The sequence below is a fragment of the Scyliorhinus canicula genome, unplaced genomic scaffold (genome assembly GCF_902713615.1).
Source record: "Scyliorhinus canicula unplaced genomic scaffold, sScyCan1.1, whole genome shotgun sequence".
Taxonomy (NCBI): domain Eukaryota; kingdom Metazoa; phylum Chordata; class Chondrichthyes; order Carcharhiniformes; family Scyliorhinidae; genus Scyliorhinus; species Scyliorhinus canicula.
The window spans coordinates 114,906-134,043 of record NW_024055446.1 but is presented as its reverse complement, the minus strand read 5'-3'; the positions used below and the strand labels follow the sequence as shown (position 1 = coordinate 134,043).

The 19,138-nt window shown below is 45.6% G+C and overlaps 4 non-coding genes across 4 annotated transcripts; all 4 read left to right on the top strand.

Moving 5' to 3' along the window:
• The first annotated feature begins 4,411 nt into the window (after positions 1-4,411).
• Positions 4,412-4,484, top strand: trnav-uac. Its single transcript has one exon. It is a non-coding gene; the product is annotated as a tRNA-Val (tRNA).
• Positions 4,485-4,579: 95 nt separating this feature from the next.
• trnar-acg lies at positions 4,580-4,652 on the top strand. Its single transcript has one exon. It is a non-coding gene; the product is annotated as a tRNA-Arg (tRNA).
• Positions 4,653-4,980: 328 nt separating this feature from the next.
• Positions 4,981-5,053, top strand: trnav-aac. The gene has a single exon. It is a non-coding gene; the product is annotated as a tRNA-Val (tRNA).
• A 1,449-nt stretch (positions 5,054-6,502) lies between these two features.
• trnav-uac lies at positions 6,503-6,575 on the top strand. Its single transcript has one exon. It is a non-coding gene; the product is annotated as a tRNA-Val (tRNA).
• The last annotated feature ends 12,563 nt before the right edge of the window (positions 6,576-19,138 follow it).

Here is a 19,138-nt window from a genome sequence, read left to right as displayed (position 1 = left end):
TATTGATACACTGGAGCCGGTCTCTGTGACTATTATTATACCAGACCCCAGTCTGACCCCGGGCCCGGCAGTCTCTGTTATTGATACATTGGAATAATTGATCCGAGTGTATTTTCTGTCCCCAGTCTGTCCCGCGGCTCGGTTCTCCGTAATATTAATACACTGGAGCCGGACTCTGATTCTTACCAGGCCTGAGTGTGGCCCAGGGCCGGGCAGTTGTGACGTGCTTCGCAAATCCACGTTGGATGAAATTATCGCCTTATCTTGAATTTGCAACAATGACTCAGGAAGCCATCCCCCGCTCTATGGAGAGATGCGCGTAGTTGCAATATCTTTCATATTTCTCCCTCCCTCTGAATGTCCGAAAATAATGGATAAAATAACAGGAAAAAATATCGAAAGAAGAACCGAAATGCATACATCGAAATATCACCTTCGTTCTGTAGTGGAGTGTCTGAGGAAGGAGCTGCGCTCCGAAAGCTCATGTTTGAGTCAAACCTGTTGGACTTTAACCTGGTGTTGTAAGACTTCTTACTGTCCTCACCCCAGTCCACGCCGGCATCTCCACATCATGAACATGAACAGATATGACTCGTTCAGAATGAGAAACAGGACGGAATTAGCATTTATTTGTGCGTCCATACTAGGAGAGTACTTCGTACAACCTTAAGCGAAAATATAAAGGTGGAACACGAACAGAAACAGGGTCCAAATTAGCAATACCAGAAAGATGTTTCATTCAGAACTGACAGGAACAATGTTTCCAGAAATATTAACAGAGGATTGCACTAAAATTTGAATGGCAGCGAGGCTATTAATGCAACAATTACAGAGGCCTCATCTTTGTGTCCACATTTATAGTACAAGATTAAATAGAAGTAGCAAAACCATGGCTTACTTAGAGACTTCTTACTGTTCATGTTCCTGCCATGGTCAGTCCGTGCTATCACGATGCAGCAGATATCTCAGTTTATATTCGACCAGATACTTTATTTGTTTTTACTGTAGTATTTTAATTAATTGATCGGATGGGAGCGTGATATGCTGTCATATAATCACAAACACAATCTAGGGTGATGTAAACAAAAACAAGGTCTAGTTTAATGTGAGCAGATTACAGTAATAATGATAAAACCTCTGTTTCAGTTGAGATCACCAGCAACGGGTTCGCTGCCATCTAGTGGGCAAACTTTTCTTATACTTTCTTATACTTCTTTTATACTTTCATGCGATGCCGGTCTCACCTGCAATCTCATGATTATTTTGGCTCTCCAGAATATTTCAGAGGGTAGTTAAGTGTCAACCAATCGACTGTGAGCGTCACATGGAGGGAACACGAGGTGAGGATGGAAGGTTTCAGATATGCTTTGATGGCCGTATTTTCCACAGAAAATAACTTTTTACATCCCACAATCTGATGTAGTGGGATTTGAACACATGTCCTTAGATAATTAGATTGGACGTCTGAATTGCTAGCCGTATAACATTACCACAGTCGCCTGTTTAGGCATCAGCATAGAATATTAACAGTTCCGAAGAATGCCATTCGTCTATTTGCTGCCGCAGTGAAGGAGAAAATTATCCAATACCACTCTTTTCCCCATGGGCCAGCATTTTGTTTCAACTAATAATTCAATTTTCTTTTGAAAATATCTATTGAGGCCATGTCTACCACAATCGCAAGCAGTACATTCCAGATCATAGCCAGTCCTGCGTTAAAATGTGTTCCCTTATGTATCCATGCTTCCTTTTCCCAATTACCTCCAATATGTCCCCCTTGGTGCAAGGTTCTTCAACCAATTGGAACAGTTGCTCCGTCTCTATTATGTCTAGATAACTCATGATTTTGAATAACTCTATCAGCTCACCTCTCAAACTTCTCCAAAAGGAAAATCCTCGTAACCTCTCCAACCTACCTTCATAACTGAAGTTTCTCATCTCTGGAATTAATCTCAGCAATATTCCTTGCATCCACCTTAATGGCTTCACATCCTTTCTTCGGTGTTGTGCCCATAATTGGAAATCTTTCCGCTGCACCAAGGTCTGGTACATGAATGTGTAAGAGGAAGAGTAGGATCCTGCTCCCGATCACGGTGAACTTCACGACAAACGTCCTTTAAGTCCGAAAAATAGCTCTTCAAAAACTCCTAGTTGTTTCCTGGCTCTTAGTCGATTTCTTATCCATGTTTCTACTGTCTATTCTATGCAATGAGCTCCAGATCAAAGCAGCATTTGACGGAGTATGGCTTCAAGGAGTCCTAGATGAAATGTGAATCAGTGGTAAGATTCTTCACTTGATGGGGTCATAACTGGCACAAAGTAGATCGTTGTGGTGATTGGACCTCAATCATCTCAGCTCCAGGACATCACGACAGGCGTTCCTCAGTATCGTGTCCTCGGCCCAACCATCTTCAGCTGCTTCATCAATGACCTCCCTGCCAACATAAGATCAGAAATGGGGATGTTTGCGAATGACTGCACAATGTTCAGCACAATTCGCGACTCCTGAGATAATTAAGCAGACAATATCCAAATGCAGCAAGACCTGGACAACATCCAGACATGGGCTGACAAGTGACAAGTTATGCTCGCTCCACAGAGGTTCCTGCCAATGACTATCTCCTGCAACTGAGGATCTAACCATCGCCCTTTGACATTAAATGGCATTACCATCACTGAATCTCCCACAATCAACATTCTGGGGGTTACCATTGATCAGAAACTGAGCTGGATTAGCCACATTAATACCGTGTTTACCAGGGCAGGTCAAAGGTTAGGGATACTCCGGCGAGCAATTCACCTTCTCACCCCTCAAAGCCTGTTCACCATCTGCAAGGCACGAGAATAACAAAAATGTGTTGGACAGCAAGAAAAAGGGAATCCAAGTTAAGAACGGTGCTGGGAGAAGCGATTAAGTGATTAAATGTTTTAAAGGCAGAGGACAATGAGGAAGAGGGGGTGGATTTCCCAAGAGGGGTGGAACGAGCTAGGGGGATGGGGGGGGGGGGGACAATGGTGGGGAAAACATATCAATGGAAGCAATGAAAATAAGTTGATGGAAATAAACATGTGGTGAAGGGGGAGGAGGGAATTCACAATCTGACGTTGTTGAGCCTACTGTAAAATCCGCAAGGCTGTACCGTGCCTATTCGGAGGATGGGGGCTGTTCCTCGGCTTTGTGCTAAGCTTCAGGGCAATATTCCAGCAGGCCAAGATCGGACATGTGGACATGAGAGCAAGACAGTGAGTTGAAATAGCAAGCGACAGGAGAGTCTGCCGCCAGCTTGTGGATGGAGCGAAGGTGTTTTGCAAAGCGGTCACCCAGTCGGTATTTAGTCTCTCCAATGCAGAGTAGATGGCATTGAGATCAGCAAATGCAACAGGCCAGATTGAAGGATGTCTTATAGTAATGTGTACTCAAAAGGACAGACACAAACGATACTGTAACTGACTTAGAGGAAATGCCAGAGACTTAACTGAACCAGCTTTGAGACAGAAAAAACGGTCTTCCTGATGGAGAAACAGGAAAAGCCAGTGTGGGAATCCAGGCTCAAAGTTGATTTGCAATTACCCCTCCTTTCTTATACACGAAGGGCATTTAAGCTGCAGCATGTTACACACCAAAGCACAAAGAGGTCAAATATTTTTTAAAAACATAATTGTCAATTCTTCAACTCTACTCAAGCTTTGAATAACGAAACAAATATTGAGTAAAGTCGTTTGCTTTTTTCTGTAGGATTTAAGAATGCTCCATTAATAATGGTCTTCAGGACACGCGACAACGCAGAATTGCCGAGCAAAAACTTATAGCTAAGTTCCGCACGCATGAGTGTGGCCTCAACAGGTATCTTGGATTCATGTCGCATTACATCCACCCCCCACCATCAGGCCTGGACTTGCAAAATCCTACCAACTGTTCGGGCTTGAGACAATTTACACCTCTTCAACCTGTGATTATCCCTCTCTTTGGATCTGTAATTACCTGCAAATGCCTGCATTCCAAGCATTGTCCAGCATCTCTGACTTTGTCTATATAAATGTTTATGGAACATACCTCACCATTCACCTGAGGAAGGAGCTGTGCTCCGAAAGCTCGTGTTTGAATCAAACCTGTTGGACTTTAACCTGGTGTTGTAAGACTTCTTACTGTGCTCACCCCAGTCCAACGCCGGCATCTCCACATCATGGCATTAATAATAGAAGAGAGTATTCCGCCGTTAGGGATTTGCTGAACAAATGCTTCAGTTCAATATAGGTTCTTCTTCTGGCTTGTAAGTTTAGACATCTAGTTTAAAAATACAGACGTGTTCTTGTAAGAATTGACATGGCCTCTGAGCCGAACTATGCGAAGCTGCAACAATGCAGCTGACCTGAAGGTGACACAGGTCCGTTGGCGACTGCGTTGCCAGCTGTTTCTGTAGTGTAGTGGTTATCACATTCGCTTTACACGCGAATGGTCCCCGGTTCGAAACTGGGCAGAGACATCTGGTACTTCCAGTTTAGTCTGTTGCTAAATATTACCTCAGTCTCGTAACTGGTCTTCATCATCGAGGAAGAGCCAAAAGCTGGGAACTGCTGTGGGCCAGTGGCGCAATGGATAACGCGTCTGACTACGGATCAGGAGATTCCAGGTTGGACTCCTGGCTGGCTCGCAGTTTCTACTTTTGGCGTCCCCTTTAGTTCAGTGGGTTGGACAGCTGGTTCCCGATGCAGAGCAAATTCAGCAGGACATCGTCAATTCTCGTATCAGCTGTGGTTACTTATAAAAGCCCTGCCCTCTCTATGTAACTTCAAGCAAAACAAACTTATCTTCAGTTCCACAAAGTTCAATATCTGATGCTTTCATAAATTGAGACATCAGTTTTGAAGAAACGGCTTCTTGCAATAAGTTACATGGCCTCTCAGCGGAACCATTAGAAGCTGCATCAACACATTGAGGTTGAACATTACACACGTCCACTAATAGAGTGGCTCCCACCGGTTTCTGTAGTGTAGTGGTTATCACATTCGCCTAACACGCGAAAAGTCCCCGGTTCGAAACCGGGCAGAAACATCCCGCGCTTCTCATTTCGTGTGACCAATGTTTGCACAAAATACCTTTCTTCCTCAATCTCGCACGTTCGAGGAACATGAGATTTGGTCTCGCGTAAGGTATTACAATTCCTGCAACAAAGTCAGAAATGCTGAATTTTCTAGACGCCTATTTTGCCACAATTCGGATATTAGCAGTTTGATCATCCACCACATAATCTGTTGGGTTCACAGATGCAGATGAACATATTTAATCACCATTTCAAACATGTCTAAATGTGCGATAAAAGCAACTTACTGCGGATGCGTCAATGGGAAACAAATACAGAAAACACAGGACAGTCTCAGCAGGTCTGACAGCCTCTGTGGAGAGAGATGGCAAGTGTCGGTTCGAGTCTGCGTGACTCTTTGTCGAAGCTGGACAACTGGATCTTTGGTCAGGTTTAGATTGGCGGAGTGTGTGGGGGAAGTGCGGGGGGGTGGTGTTGCGTGAAGCATTGGGCCTCGACAGACGGCCAGCGATGTGTGGAGAATAACAAAAATGGGTTGGGCCGAAAGAAAAAGGGAATGTAAATGTTTCTAATCAAAGTTAAGAACGGTGCTGATAGAGGCGATTAGAAGATTAGAATGTGTTAATGGCAGAGGACAATGAGGAACAAGGGGCGGATTTCCCAAGAGGGATGGGATTGATTTGGGGAATGGGGAGGGGGTGACAACGGGAGAGGAAGACATATCAATGGAAGCAATGAAAATAAGTTGATGGAAACAAACATGTGGTGAAGTGGGAAGAGTGATTTCACGGTACGAAGTTGTTGAGCCTACTGTAAAATCCGCAAGGCTGTACCGTGCCTATTCGGAGGATGGGGTGCTGTTCCTAGGCGTTGTGCTGAGCTACATGGGAACATTGCAGCAGGCCAAGATCAGACATGTGGACATGAGAGCATGACAGTGAGTTGATATAGCAAGCGACAGGAGAGTCTGCCACCAGCTTGTCGATGGAGCGAAGGTGTTTTCCAAAGCGGTCAACGAGTCGGTATTTAGTCTCTGCAATGCAGAGTAGATGCCGTTGGGATCAGCAAATGCAACAGGACAGATTGAAGGATGTCTTGTAGTAATGTGTACTCAAAAGGACAGACACAAACGATACTGTAACTGACTTAGTGGAAATGCCAGAGAGTTAACTGAACCACCTTTTGGAAAGTAAAAACCGTCTTCCTGATGGAGAAACAGGAAAAGCCAGTGTGGGAATCCAGGCTCAATGTTGATTTGCAATTACCCCTCCTTTCTTCTACATGAACGGTATTTAGGCTGCAGCATGTTACACACCAAAACATAAAGAGGTCAAATATAAGAAACACATAATTGTCAATTCTTAAGAAGCGACATGGCCTCTCAACCGAACTATGCGAAGCTGCAACAAGGCAGTTGAGTTGAAGGTGACACAGGTCCGTTGGTTTCTGTGCTGCCAGCTGTTTCTGTAGTGTAGTGGTTATCACATTCGCTTTACACGCGAATGGTCGCCGGTTCGAAACCGGGCAGAAACATCTGGTGCTTCCAGTTTAATCTATTGCTAAATATTACCTCAGTCTCGTAACTGGTCTTCATCATCGAGGAATAGCAAAAGCTTGGAACTGCGGTGGGCCAGTTGCGCAATGGATAACGCGTCTGATTACGAATCAGGAGATTCCAGGTTCGACTCCTGGCTGGCTTGCAGTTCTGAGTTTTGGCGTCCTCTTTAGTTCAGTGGGTTGGACAGCTGGTTCTTGATGCAGAGCAAATTCAGCAGGACATCATCAATTCTCGTATCAGCTGTGGTTACTCATAAAAGACCTGCGCTCTCTATGTAACTTCAAGCAAAACATAACTTATCTTCAGTTCAGCAAAGTTCAATACCTGATGCTTTCATAAGTTGAGACATCAGTTTTAAAGAAACGGCTTCTTGCAATAAGTTACATGGCCACTCCGCGGAACCATTAGAAGCTGCAGCAACACATTGAGGTTGAACATTACACACGTCCACTGATGGCGAAGCTCCCACCGGTTTCTGTAGTGTAGTGGTTATCACATTCGCCTAACACGCAAAATGTCCCCGGTGGTTAGGAAACATCCCGCGCTTTTCATTTCGTGTGATGAATGGTTTTACAAAATACGTTTGTTCCTCAATCTCGCACGTTCGAGGAACTTGAAATTGGGTCTCGCATAAGGTATTACAATTCCTGCAACAAAGTCAGAAATGCTGAATTTTCCAGACGCCAGGGGAAGCAAAGCCTTTCCTAATTTGCCACAATTCGGATATTAGCAGTTTGTTCATCCACCACAGAATCTATTGTGTTGACAGATGCAGATGAACATATTTAATCACCATTTCAAACATGTCTAAATGTACGATAAAAGCAACTTACTGCGGATGCGTCAATGGGAAACAAAAACAAAAAATTCAGGACAGTCTCAGCTGGTCTGGCAGTCTCTGTGGAGAGAGATGGCAGCTGACGTTTCGAGTCTGGGTGACTCTTTGTCAAAGCTGGAGAACGGGCAATAGGGTCAGATTCAGGCTATTGTGGCTGGGGCGAGGCTGACGTGATGCATTGGTCCTCGGTACAGTGTCAGCGACTGGTGGCAAATGACGAAAATGTGTTGGACAGAAAGGAAAAGGGAATGTAAATGAGGCTAATCAAGGTTAAGAAAGGTGCTGATGGCGCATTAAGAGGTCAGAATTTGTTAATGGCAGAACAAAAGTGAGCAGCGAGGCAGAGGAAAATGAGATTAAAATCGCTTATTGTCACTAGTGGGCTTCAAATGAAGTTGCTGCCGCCACATTCCGGCGCCTGTTCAGGGAGGCTGGTACTGGAATTAAACCGTGCCGCTGGCCTATCGTGGTCCGCTTTCAAAGCCAGCGATTTAGCACTATGCTAATCCAGCCCCTGCAATAGAGATCAGATTGCCCAAGTGGGATCGGATGGGCTGGATGGAGGGGCAATGGTGAGGGCAAAACATATCGTTGGAATTAATGAAAATAAGTTGATGGAAATAAACAGGTGGTTAAGGGGGTAGAGAGAGTTCACAGTCTGAGGTTGTTAAACTGAATGTTAAGTCGGGAAGGCTGTAACATGCCTAATCAGAGGATGAGGAGCTAGTCCCCCAGTTTCTGCTGGGTTTCTGTGGAACATTGCAGCAGGCCAGGGTCGAATGAAGACATACATAATAAATAAATACGTGAATGTAAATGGGGAATTGGGAACGTTTCACTGTCAAAATTAATATTGGGTAAAAATAGACTAGCGATTCAAGAAGGCAATTCACCATCACCGTCCCAATAGCAAATAGCTGTGGGCAATAAATGCTGGAGCAGCTAGGGGTGTTCACATCCCCGAATGAATGAAATGGAACAGACAGAGAGCTGCCTGAATCCACCAGAATTAGTCAATAGAGATAAGTGAATGTCCACTCATAGACAAGCTTTTCGAAAATGTTTCGATTTTCTCGGGAACGTATTGGTTTCCTGCAGTTTGAGCTCATCTTCTCAAAGCAAACCCAATGTGAATGAATCCCGCCGTCTACGCCGCAAAGAAATGAAGAAAACATGTTGCTTGACCAACGGAAACCCTCATCAAAGAGCTCGTCCGGGATTAACCCGGGACCTCTCGCAAATTCCTACAGCGAGACACCCAAAGCGAGAATCATAGCCGTAGATCAACGAACCCCTCGAAAGTAACCGCAGCATACTGTCATTGCCATCGAAAGTCGATCTAACATCTGCGGAGAAGGTGGAAAATACTGGAACAACTCAGGGAGTCAGGCGGCATTTCTCGACAGGACAACAAAGTGGGTCTTTCACCATCACCTTTCATTAAAACCGGGACAGGTTAGAAATGTAGGACGTCTTAACCAAGTGAACTCCCGGAGGGAAGAAACAGAACAACAGGAAAGGGCTCTGAAAGGGGGCAAGTCAGGAGAGATTAAATGGGAAAAGGCCTTGGCTTCCCTGGCCACAGAGTGAGGTCCGCATCGAACCAGAGAATGATTAGAAGGGACACTCAATTGATGTGCTAAAAATATTGATTTTGGTGGTATATATCACTAGTAATTGTTTCTAAAAGCAGCAACAAAATCTTCCCGATTACATGAAAAATTAGACAGTGAGAGATGAATTTTATTTAGTATGATGAATTTTATTTACTGTGTTGCGATATGTTTACATCCGTACTTCCACCAAGATTCAACGGAAACTTTCAAAGGAGAATTGTGAAGGGAAGCATCATGGCTAATGTGAGGTGTGAAAGGCGATTGGGACAGCGTTTTCAAATAGACACAGGAAAACTGAATCCTCATTCCGTTCCCTAAATCTATATGATTCATGAGCGTTCATGTCACTCCCTCACTGTTTGTTCTCAGTCACTTGAGCAGTCAGCAGGTGCAGGATGGTCACAGACCTCTGGAGATTGAACCGTCGCTATTTCCGCTCCAGCAGTTGATCCGCCGCACAGTTTGATCAGTTTAGAGTCTGCGGTGTCCACGACCACAGCTTCCGTTTGTTGCTCTCGATATAAACCGATTGTGCTGGTGGATGCATCGCTGCCTCTGGCCCCTTCCTATCACTACTTCTGTAAACAATGCAGTGGTGCAGGAATCTGTATGGCTGAGTCAGCAGATCATTTCCTGCATTGAATAAACACGGAAGAACATTAGTTGTTGATCTAAAGTGCAACCACAAATGCTGTGTCTGATTCTATCATATAAACATATAAAGTAGATGGAATGAGATGGGAACTCAGAAGTAAATATAATTTACATGAGTCAAAGAGGACAAAGAATTCAGGGATCGAATGCGAAAATTTGGGAACACGATGCTGATGATGTTACAGAGTTAAAGGATCCAGGATTTATCAACAACGACGCAGATATTAGAAAAGATACAGCAAGTGTAAATATGTACACATCGCTGTTGGGAATGCTGTTCAAACATATGGATGGTTCCGTTACTCTTCTTTCGTTTGGTATTAACCTCACAGACAGAGTGTGGGAGGGATTGGGAAAGATGAAGCAGGGATGAAATACAATAATCCTGAGCAGAGACTTCAGCAACTGCAGCAAGTGCACGAGAAACGTTGCCGGGAACAGAATCCATCAATCAGTTTAAGAAAGAAGTGGATAAATATCGGACCAGTAACTAGAATTTTAAAAATGATGAAATCTATGGAACAAGCAGATAATTGCTCATTCCGTTCCCTAAATCTCTATGATTCATGAGCGTTCATGTCACTCCCTCACTGTTTGTTCTCAGTCACTTGAGCAGTGAGCAGGTAAGCGAGACAATACAAAATAATGGACCGAATTTCCTCTCTTTGGGCTCTAAAACACTATGATTGTAAGATAATCAATGGCTCTGCTCAGTCAGACAGGAAACAGAGCACTGACTATCTGAATCATTGTAACCTGGTGTTACACACAGGAAGCAGAGAGGTTTGGAATCAGTGACGGTTCAAGTGGTCTATGGATTGAGAAACAGCCAATCGCTCAGTGGCACCGTGAGTAACGCCAGGTAATGACATCCCATAATAGTCCAATCGGTGACAATGTGGCCCCTCAGTCTCACATTGAGGGGCAGCAAGTCCCAGTCTGGAAATCAGACCCGGATTGATCCGCCTTTTGTCCACTTTCATCATCGTGACCAGGAATCCCAGGAAAGAGCTGTTTCCAGCTGGAACTATGAAGCTGCTGATATTGGGTGAGTTTATTTCCTTATCTGATGCATTGTTTTAACAATCACATAATACCGTGTGGTTATGTGGATTTTGTTTTGTTCCCAGCTGTTCAGTGTGAGGATCAGAGCTCCCACCCTGAGCAGGCGGTGTCTCGGGAAGGGGATCGGGCTGAACTGAATTGCTGGCTCTCCATTGGTTCTGGCTATTTCGTAGTCTGGGACAGACAGACACTGACAGGGGCTCCCACATATATCGCCTCCATTTACCGGGGGACTAAGACCAAAGGACGCTACACCCTGTCTTTGACAGAACAAAGAAGTCCAATGCCATCTGTATAGATGAGAGCACGGTCCAGGACTCCGGAATGTATCTCTGTGCGAAGCAGCCACAGTGCCACACAGAGCGGATCCGGCTGGACAATATCTTGTTCTCTGTCGGGTCTCCGCTGCCCCGTTAACCTTTCCCCAAACCAGAACCTTTAGAGATGCCGGTGATGGTCATAAACGTTACTTTCTCCTTGGACATATCGTGATGTTAATTTTATTTCTGTTTTAACAGCTGTTCTTTGTCACTCGGAGACATTTCAGATATCGAAATATCGAGTAACACAATGTCAGACTATCTCGCTTCATCACAACGCTACTTTCACTGCAAATGACTTTGTATTCTGGTGCCGGCAGTTCTCTAATCAAGCTCCCGAGTATCTGGTCTCCACACTTTGAGGTTAAAGAGTCCAGGGAAGTTTTAAAGTATCCCTGGACATTGCGAAAGGCTCCACCACTCTCAGTGTTAACATGGTTGAGCTGACAGACTGTGCGGTGTATTACAATGCAGTGAGACACTGTGTAACAAAGAGTTGAGAACCCTGCACCCTGCTCACTCGATATGGGGACTGCAGAGACATGTAGCGAATGGGCTTTAGAAGTGAGTGTGATACAAGCAAAATCGATTAAAAGGTTCTTGCTTCTGGACTTAAAACATATACTTTATTCTTTCTAATAATCTAATTTGCAGATAATCCGTAGTAGAAACACGTAAATCATTGGGTGATACATTGGCTTACTGCAATTTGGTTACCGTCATTGTTTGATGTTTAGGGAACCTTCAAGCCTTCCATTCTACCGAAATTAACATTCCAAATTTATCAGTTGTGGATATATCAGTTTATTTCGTTAAGCTATTTATGCAAATAACAAGTACTTTACAAATGACGTAGGCACGTCCGAAGATTGAGGCAAAGGAACTCGCATCAATCCGAAATAGCAAGTGTAGCAAAAGCAATGTGATGAAAAATGCCTCAGATGCGGTAATAAAAACATCAAAGTTATAAACCCCACAATAAGTTGCCACAATAAAATCTCCCCAATATTCAAGGATAATATGTGCAGGTTAGGTGGATTGGCCATGATAAATTGCCCTTAGTGTCCAAAATTGCCCTTAGTGTTGGGTGGGGTTACTGGGTTATGGGGATAGGGTGGGGGTGTTGATCTTGGGTAGGGTGCTCTTTCCAAGAGCCGGTGCAGACTCGATGGGCCGAATGGCCTCTTTCTGCACTGTAAATTCTATGAAATTCTAGAAATTGAGAATCGCTGTTTCACAGAGAATATTCCACTAGATGGCGCGCTACGATATTATCTGTGTCCAAAATTTACAGAGGCGTCAGTTCACCGCCGTTACAGCTGACAGCTGAGGAATACAGGAAGTGTCTATGTTTCGTGTCATTTCCAGGTAAAGGATATGTATTTAGGGCAAGAGCCTATGTATGAATTACAGAAGCTCTGGCACAGAGCACGTTTCTGGGCCTGAGGTTCTGGAATCTAGTCCCACTTCAGGACTTTCTGGTCCGTAGCCCGGTGAACCGACTGATGATCAGCTTGTAAACTCTTCCATTATACCCAATGACAGGTCGTAAGAGCTGGAGAGTTTTCCAGTCAACCAAACTGCAGGAGGCAATTGAAAGCACTGCAGTCAAACATTATCATGGGTCAATCTAATGGAAGCCCATGGTCAACCAGCGCCACCTGTGGTCATGGTACCTGGAGGATGAGGAGGATGACAGTGGGCACTTAGACAGTGAACACAATAAATTGTTTTATTCCAATATCACTGGGTGGTCTGACTAAGAGATTTAACAGGTTTCAAATCAATGTGATTCCTCAATATTTTATAGAGAGAGAGAGAAAGGGATGTCCACCAATTCGTCACAGAATGTTCTGGTTACTATTTGCAACAAGGTCAAAGTGCCAGGAAAATACCTAGGCTCTCAAATCACTTTGCTCAAGCATTAGGATGACAACACTTTCTGTCGGAGAACTAAACATTCCCAATGCCTCTGTGTTGATAATATCTCCGACATCACAACACCGACTGCAGTGGAAATCATAGATCATAGAATTTACAGTGCAGGAGGCCATTCGGGCCATCGAATCTGCACCGGCTCTCGAAAAGAGCACCCTACCCAAGCCCACACCACCCTATCTCCATAACCCAGTAACTCCACTCAACCAACACTAAGGGCAATTTTGGACATTAAGGGCAATTTATCATGGCCAATCCACCTAACCTGCACACCTTTGGACTGTGGGAGGAACCCAGAGGACCCGGAGTAAACCACGCACACAGGGGGAGGACGTGCAGACTCCACACAGACAGTGACCCAGCCGGGAATCGAACCTGGGACCCTGGAGCTGTGAAGCATTTGTGCTAATCACTATGCAACCGTGCTGCCCTACCTGGAATGAAATGAACGTCCTGAGGTTGGAAAGTGCTTTCGGGATTCCGGAGTCGGTAAAAGGCGCGACATCAGTAAAAATCGTTCGCTTACCGAGGAATAATTTACTCCAGGGGTTAAATTAATTGTCCTCCTTTTTCCATGGAGATCATTAATTTCTTATTAATTCCCTTTTCTTTTTTCCAGTCTCCTTTTCCCAGATTGGGTTAATGAGAGGTCACCACCTCCTGAAATTTTCCAGGATTCTGTCTCCAGTCTGTTCAGAGGTTCTTTCCTCTCAACAGGACACCGGGAGCCCGTCAGAAACAACAACCGGGAATTTACCGAGGAGACGGTGCATCCCTCAGGGAATGCTGCATTGTCAGAGTTCCTGGCCTCTGGATAATATGTTAAATTGAGGACACAGCTTTCCTCCGGAATGTATCTCTGTGCGAAGCAGACACAGTGAGACATAACAATGGAGGCATTTATATCTCATGGCCACCATTTCCAAAAAAAAAACATGAGAAATGCCCTGTCCAATATCCATCCACCAATCACAATTACTGTAACAGCGAGGCTATTAAATATTACTGTATGGAATGATATGCTGGGACCAATTGGCTGCAAGGTTTTCCACATTGTATTATAACAGTGACGGTGAAACACTTTGCAACCTGAAGTTCTATAAATATTGTAATTGAAAAGTTGAGATATCACCTCGATTTCAGGCGCCATTACAGATTCGCCGCTGATCACCGTTTTGCCTCACGCTCTGTTCTGCTGAGTGACACTTTGACAGTTTTTGTACAGGTTCAGCCCAGCTCTGTGTCTCTGTGGGGCTCAGTGCGCAGTAATACACCGCGGAGTCTGTCAGCTCTGTTTGAGACACATTCAGCAGGACGGTGCGGATTGTATCATTGAGCTCAGCTGAAAAACGGTCCCCAGGGGATCTCTCTATGTTCCCGGTGTATTTACTAATCTGGAGCAGGTACTCCATGGATCCGCTGGGATACTGACGGTACCAAAATAGGTAATAAGTGTTCGTGCTTGTAGCTGTATAATTACAGAACAACTGAACATCTTCTCCTTTACTCGCTGTGACAGCAGCCGGTGTCTGAGAAACGGAATCTCCTCGACAATGTCCTGTAAGAACCCAAAGTGATTTTCAATTAAACAATGCGAATTCACTGAGTCTATACCGCAGAATCGTCCCGTTATCCTGAACAATAGCCTCAGATAGTGAACAGACAGCAGAACAGAAATATATAATCACACAGCTTAGTGGCTGTAACGGGAAAATGTTTGGAAATTGTAAATCTTTTAAGTCCGGTCTTTCTAACGAGGTCCGGTCCTCAGCTTCAGTCACTGTAACTGGAAGCGGAAAGTACTAATGGTCTGTGGGTTTGACAGTCCGCTGTTTGTCAAGGTCATTCACTAGCAGCAGAGAAGCTTCAATCTCAGCCCAACTCTCCCGCTCTCATTCCCTTGGGAAATGTGCCGACTTCCAGCAAACAATGTTCTGTGCTGAGACCAACAAGATCCGGATGACGTTTCGAAGTTGGGGTCAATCTATATGTCCGACCACCCACACCCACCCCCTTGTATTGAGCGACCTGTCTGACAGAATGTCATGTATGGAAAAGCTGCGACAGAAAGAGTTGAGCAACTTGTGAACTTACCGGTTAAAAGAGCCGCCGCTGTGAAGAATAAATACACAGTAACAGGCGACATGTTTGCTGGTTTGCACACTGGGCTAAATCGCTGGCTTTGAAAGTAGACCAAGGCAGGCCAGCAGCACGGTTCAATTCCAGTACCAGCCTCCCCGAACAGACGCCGGAATGTGGCGACTAGGGGCTTTTCACAGTAACTTCATTGAAGCCTACTCGTGACAATAAGCGATTTTCATTTCATTTCATTTCAGATCGTGGCAGCTTTGAACAGAAATGGTTGAGGATGAAAGTGTTTTCGTCAAGAGTTTAGAAGAGGTTGAGTCACATCCGAGTAGCTGGTGATTGGTACATTGCTCACAACGTCATCGGGTCACATCGAATTGCCTGTAAGCTCCTTTTCTCTTCCATTCAACCAATGTTCTCACAGGGCATTCGATCTCCAATTGATCCTGTTGGCGTAGATCGAAAGCAACAAATTAAATTGATTAATCTCCATGCTAATCCTAAAATAGGTTAACAGGAATAGGCTTATTTATAATGTGAGGTGGGCAGTTGTTTCGCCCAGAGCGGGACAAAGGACATTCGAATGAATTTGGTGGGCATTTTTGTAAACAATGGCGTTTGGATGAAAACTCTGTATTTTGCGTCAACATTAGGCCTTGCGAATATGATGATATACTGAGCCGTGAAAACCATAAATGTGCAGGCTAACTGGATTAGCCATTCGAAAATTGCCCCTTAGTCTCCAAGGATGTGAACGTTAAGTGGGGTTGCAGGGTGAGGGCTGGGGAATGGGCCGAGGTAGGGTGCTCATTCAGCGGGTCCGTGCAGACTGGATGGGCAAAAATGCCTGGCAACCCCCTATCCACACTCCAGTCCAGCATGACCCCCCCCCACTCCAGTCCAGACTGACCCTCCCACTCCAGTCCAGTCTGATCCTCCCACTCCAGTCCAGCCTGACCCTCCCACTCCACTCCAGCCTGACCCTCCCACTCCAGTCCAACCTGACCCTCCTACTCCAGTCCAGCCTGACTCTCCCACTCCAGTCCAGCCGGACCATCCCACTCCAGCCTGACCCTCCCACTCCAGTCCAGCCTGACCCACCCACTCCAGTCCAGCCTGACCCCCCCCCCCCCCCACTCCAGTCCAGCCTGACCCTCCAGTCCAGCCTGACCCTCCCACTCCAGTCCAGCCTGACCCACCCACTCCAGTCCAGCCTGACCCCCCCCACTCCAGTCCAGCCTGACCCTCCAGTGCAGCCTGACCCTCCCACTCCAGCCCATCCTGACCCTCCCACTCCTGTCCAGCCTGACCCTCCCACTCCAGTCCAGCCTGACCCTCCTCCCTCCGATCCCACTCGACTCCTGCGACTCCCATTCGAACGCCCCCCCCCCCCTCCTCTCTGTTCCGAGGCTCTCTGGTCTGACCCGACACCGCCTTGTTCGACCAACGCACCGCCCTCCCCATTGTATCCCCCCCCCCCCCCCCCCCCCCCCGCCGTCCGATACCCCGCCTTGTCTGTCCCACTTGCCTTTTTAACTGTCCCTTTAAACACTTCCCTTCCGCCAGCTAGTGCCGCAAAAATCGGTGCTTCTTACCTCACTGAGCCTCAGCTGCCCCACACTGGACAGAGATAGTCAGCTTCTTGATTAATAAGGGAACCAGGGTTATGCGGAGAAGGCAGGAGATTGGGTATGAGAAGTACATCAGCTGTGTTTGACCGGCGGAGCAAACGTGATAGGCCAAATGGCCTCATTCTGCCCCTATGTCTTACGACCTGAGGTTCCAGAAATGGGACAGGTATTTTTAAGCGCACATTGTAGTGATTATAGCTGCCGCCAGAGGGCAGTGAGAGACTGGGTGAGTATCTTTAGTGAAGAAAATGTGATGGAGGGAGCGAATGCGGAAACAGAAACATTATTTTAACACTGATATGAAACTTGAATCTTTAAAAAAGTTATTTATTCTCATGTGTTTTCACTGCTGCTATTACTGTTGGGATGTTACAAATGTCCCATAGATAGACGAGTTCGCATTTGACGGGTTCAAATTGGAAAATGATATAAGGACCTTCATCAGGATCTTCGTCTTCTCAAACCGACTGGTCAGATTTGCAGGAAGAGTGAGTGAGCAAAAGGCACCGCAATCGGTGGACAGCAGACATGAAGGTGAGAATTAGTCTCTGAGCTGTTTCTGTAGTGTAGTGGTTATCACATTCGCCTAACCCACGTGAAAGGTCCCCGCTTCGAAACCGGGCAGAAACATCAAGTTCTTCACATTTAGGGGCTGGTTTAGCACACTGGGCTAAATCGCTGGCTTTTAAAGGAGACCAAGGCAGGCTAGCAGCACAGTTCAATTCCCGTACCAGCCTCCCCGAACAGGCCCCGGAATGTGGCGACTGGGGCTTTTCACAGTAACTTCATTTGAAGCCTACTTTGAAGCGATTTTCATTCATTTTTTTCATCTCCCGCAATAAAATAGCTGTAACAGGAAGGAGGGAATACATGTTCTCATTCGTTCCTTTTTCGTGAACTGCAACTTGTCGGCAGTTCAAGTGAATAATTGCACCGTGTCCTTACCAGTATCCACCGCCAGAGAGCAGAGTGATGTATGAAAAGTATTTAAGGTGGGAGGACAGGTGCGTGCTCAGAGGCAGTGCAAGCTGGTGTCAGTGTGAAACGTGGAGACTGGGTGGTTAAACCCTAAGAAATGCTCAGCTCATTTATTTAGTTCAACAGAAACACGTCGCTGAGCTCCCGGTTAATTTTTCAGATTATAGTTTTCATCTCCCGGTTCTGAGCCGAGCTCGGTATTGCGTGTGAACTGATAATGCTTCGGGTTCACACAGGCATTTTGCTGTGTTTCACGCTGATCTGCACGGTGGTGAGCGGAGAAGATGAGGTACAGCAGCTCCCTGGGTGGATGGTTGTTAGTGAAACGGGTAATGTGTCCATGAACTGCACCAGCAGCCTTGCATTTAACATCGTACGCTGGTACAGACAGTACCCGAACCAGGCACCCCAGCATCTGGTGATGGCCACAAGAGAAACCGATCAACACGGGAGGATTACAGCTTCAATCGGTGGAGACAACAAGCTCAGTATCCTGACTGTGAGAGAGGCGTATGTTACAGACGCTGCCACCTATCTCTGCGCCGTGAGGCACAGTGTAACTAACAGAGGGAGACCCCATACAAAAACCTGCACCGTCTTACAAACCCGCTTCACTGTGGCTGCAATATCGGCGTTTCATGAAGCGGGGTGTTGTACTCCATGGGAAGGGGGAATGAGAACAACACGTATATAGAAGCGGAAGAGTTAAAGAGGGAGAAATATGAAGAGAGTTGGAAATATAGTCGAAGAAAGGGAAAGTGTTAACATATTAACGGAATGAGTGAAAGAACAGCACAGAACATTCTGTAACAATGAAAAGTGAAGTGGAAAAAAGTGAAAAATAACGATTGTGATGCATAGAGTTAACGATCAGTTAAAATCATAAATGAAATGACTCAGAAATAATGTAAAACGGCCTTAACATCATTCAATCTTCCTTGATAATTCGACATTTTATGGTTTGAAAAGCGGCTTCTGAAGAAGTGCCATTGGATATTGCTCTATAAGTAAATTTCCACCCTTTCCACCATTCTGCCCATGTAATACTCTCCCACTGGGAACCCCGCCAGAGGGCAAGGTGGTCCAAAGTATTTCCTGTTATCAACGTCAAACTATCGACAAAGGACTCGCGGTAACGCTGCGAGCTGCCGTCCCGACAACAGCTTGTTCAAACTCTGATACACATTTTCTGCCCTGTGATAGTGGAGATCTTTCCCAGTTTGTTATTGCTGCCTCAGCTGGGGTCCCGGGACCTGTATTTCTGTAACCTTTTCCTGAAATCCACAACGAACATCAAACTGGATTGTTTTTCTGTTTGTCAGGGTGTGGTGAGTACTAGGGCTTCGAATGTTTACAATTTAGATAAATGACTTGGAAGTAATAGTTGCTCAATCTGCTGACCACAGAGAG